Source organism: Theobroma umbraticum, unplaced genomic scaffold, assembly GCF_002168275.2.
Source record: "Theobroma umbraticum cultivar Fairchild unplaced genomic scaffold, ASM216827v3 scaffold_299.0, whole genome shotgun sequence".
Taxonomy (NCBI): domain Eukaryota; kingdom Viridiplantae; phylum Streptophyta; class Magnoliopsida; order Malvales; family Malvaceae; genus Theobroma; species Theobroma umbraticum.
In genome coordinates this window covers 894,223-898,207 of record NW_018397285.1, presented here as the reverse complement: position 1 = coordinate 898,207, position 3,985 = coordinate 894,223, and positions in this window count along the sequence as shown.

Sequence of the window (3,985 nt, the reverse complement as noted above, 5' to 3'; positions counted from 1 at the left end):
ATTTCACTTTTTAAAATCATAGTGGCAAATTATGAAGAAGGATGTGATGTGCTTTGTTTGGGATTTTTTTTCATACTAGAAAACTAAGGCATGGAGGTAACGAAAGCTTGATTACATTAATTATTAAGGTTAAAAATCCAATCATAGTGGGGGAATATAGGCCAAAAAGCATGGTGGGGAGCATTTATAAAATAATTGCTACGGTGCTAGTCACCTTAAGAAGGCTATTGGAGAAGTGATTGCGAATTATCAATTTTGCGTTTGTAAAAGGCAAGCAGATTTTGGATTGTGCCTTTATTACGAATGAAATGGTTGATTTGTTGAAAAAAAAAATCAAAGGATTGTGGTTTGGTGTTTAAAGTAGATTTTGAGAAGGTGTACGACAATGTTAGTTGGAACTTCTTGGAATTTACAATGAAGGAAATGGAATTTGGTGAGAGATGGCAGAGATAAATTATGAATGTGTTTCAATTGAAATTTTCGAACATGCTTAGAAGAGGAACCACATTCATGAAAATAAATAAATAAATAAATCTAAATAATGTAGTGAAATAGAAACATACAAAACTAAAACCACCCTCAGATCACTTATGTTGCTATTTTGATCTGTTAAAAGCAAATATAAATCATCATATGTTCAGCCATCTACCTCGAGAAGTGATTTCAAAAAATCACATGTCAAAATCCCTTCACTTGATTGTACACCAAAGCTTGATTGTCACAAACCAAAGCTATCCATATGTCCAACTTCCAATGGTGATCTACGCAGATGTCAATTGAAAACCTACTCTAGGTTGGGATTATATGGTATTGTGATGCTATGCTAGTAGCCAAGATTTTATGAAAAATCTCACCCATAAAGGTTATTTATTTTTGGCTTGAAAAAAAGACAAGAAAAATTTTTCTTGGGAATATCCTTTGGAAATTGACGCCTAAGGCTTAGAGTTTTTTCTTGATCTTTCCATCATCCTTTTCCACCTCTTATCTAAGGTGTGACACACATATAAAAGGTATTTATAGTAAGGTTAAAATTTTGGTCCAACTTTTGGCTTATTGCATTTTAATCCTTCCACTTAATGACACTATTTAATTAAATGCTTGTTGAAAATTTCTAATTTCCAATTAAACACCAGTCCCATTTTAATTTCATATTGTCATCTTGTTATGTGTGACCCATTAGGTCTTTAACATGTTGAAAATGAATATAACTTAATTCAATTAAAAACTTATATTTATATTCATAGATTATGTTGACATCTAACAATAAATCATGACCACTCAAATATCAAGAGAGTCAATATGGTTTCACTAACCTTTCAATGTATAGTATCTCAATATAATTTGATCCTATCATCATAGATCCCAAATAGATAAAAAGCTTGACTCAGTGTCTATTTTCTAACGTATCCATATTATTCTTACAGCTTCCATATTGACCTATCAAGGTTGCTTGGGTTAGGACTTTCAATCAATATAAGCCAAGGGCAAATGGGATACATCCTTTTCAAATCACTTGGGGTGATGAATCTTCTTTGGACTACTTATTCATCTTCACATGCTTCATGCCATACCCAAAAGCGCTTAGTTTAGGCATCTGAATGCCTCTAAACTCATAAGGATGAAATCTATGGATGATAATTCACATACAAGATAACCTAGTATCACAAGTCTAAGGATTAGTTACATTATTGACACATGAGACTATTTTCATAGACGCTTGAGTGAAATACCAAATAGAACTCTCATAACAGGGTCATGCTCAGTGAACTCGTTCCTTAACAAGCATCCACATACTATCCATAAGTATTTCACATACTTCAATCTATGAGATCGGTTGCTTCCTTCCAAAGTAATGAGCTTAGCATTTACTAGTCTTTAAGCATTGTCAACTACCTTATTCTTGACAATACAATGACCAGGAACATATTTAGAAATAAGGCTTTGATACATAAGAATCTCATAATTATAACCTTTATAATTCCTTTATAAGGCCATTATATTCCAAGAAATTTTTCTACATACGTCTTTCATAACTCTTTATAAATAAACTCATGGATAAAGAAATACCTCAAATATTATATAAAAACTATATAATGTATTTAACATGAAATATGACTACTTAATGTAGTGTTTTACTAGCATAAAATCGATTGGCTTGCAAGGGTTATACTAATAATCTCCCACTAGCACTAAAGCTGTAACGACCGCTTTTCGATCGTTACCGGCGTCCGAGTCTTGTAGAAGAACCCGCCAAGTCCCAAACAGCGTTAATTGAAATTTTGTTAATACGTTCTATTCATTCCACCAATCTATGTAATTGCTTTGTACCGTATAACTCTTTGTGATATGATTTGAACAAAAGTCGTTATAAATTGACTTAATATTCCTTATAATTGTTAAAAAATATATCAAGGTTTATAATCTCCAATGTACATTTACATTAACACTATTTACAAAAACAAAATATGCTATGAATGACTCGACTTCTAACAGCGGAGCAACTCATAATAAGGTGCTATGAGATGCCTTTACCTATCCACGGAGGACAATAAATGCCGATGAATGCACGCTACACTGATCACTATCTGAAAAAGGAGAAATAAGAGGGGTGAGTCTCACAAACTCAGTGATCATCAGCTCCGTGACCATGGCGTAGATGGAAAACAAAGCTTAGAGCAGATAATTTGAAGGATAAAACCATAGTATAAATGATAACCTTAGAAAACCAAATAACAATTAAGGTATTTGTGCTTTGTAAAAATAATGTTGTAAAAATCATAGTGTAATATTTTCCATGGCAAACAATGCAAAAATCAAAGCATAGTAAAATAGATTTCAAACATCAAAATCATTTATTTCTTTCATAAATACAAATGGCCATATAAAACACATACGCTCCCAAACTGTGTGGCATGTAGAAATAATCGTGTACATTTACCTATATCAATTCACGATCAACATATAATGTATTGAAAGCTTTCAATTAAAAAGGGGAGCTGTGGGAAAACAATATTTCTCCACCATGAGAAAGAGTACAAGTCTAAAAACTCTCAAGGTTCTCGAGTAGGTAATCATAGATAATTAACCCGTGGACTTTCTTTCACGTAATAACAATCCGGAAGGCCCCTTCCATAGGATTTCCACAGCTATGACAGTCTTAACAATGTTGGACGACATCGGAGAAATCATGTGATCGCAATCATGTATTTCAACTCGTGGCCTTGCCACGTATAACAACCCATGGCCTTGCCACGTATAATCACAGAACGTGGCCTAGCCATGTCTAATAGCCCTTTGGCAACCCAAAGGTTTATTAGTTAGAGCTCACTTGTGGACAAGTGTCACACTATCCCGATGTGACATTTGACCTACTCTCGATGCCCTTGGTTTGTCAAAATTGTTTTCAAAACCAAATCAAGGTTTCCAAGATTTTTGCTTTAAATCATTTGAAAACCAGATTAGGTAACCTTTCAAATTGCTTTTCACATTAAAATGCATGGTGTAAACATTTGCATAAAGATTGAACTCAAATCGACTCTCAAAAATTTGCATTTAAACCATTTAACAAGTGCATTTAACTATGCACATTACACAAAGACACAAGGCATGGATTTGATGCAAAACAGTGCAAAATGGCTTGTTTCCCGATTTCTAAAACATTTTACATATATGTATATATATAGAATACATAAACAACTTCCAAATCCATTTGCATCCTCAATTGCCTATCGTTTCCACAAAAATAGTATAATTGATTACAAATGCATTTAAAAATTGCCTACCGAGGCTAACAACTCATGCTATCCACAACTGCATTTAAAGAAAACCAGCAACGTTTATTTAACGCATATCAACACATAGTTTATGGAACTTTTAAAATTGACACCCCATATTCACCTTACAATGGCGGTATATTACTTTGCCACTTATCTGTTGGTCCCAAGTAAATGTGCTAGAGGGGGGGTGAATAGCACTTTTTGGCTCT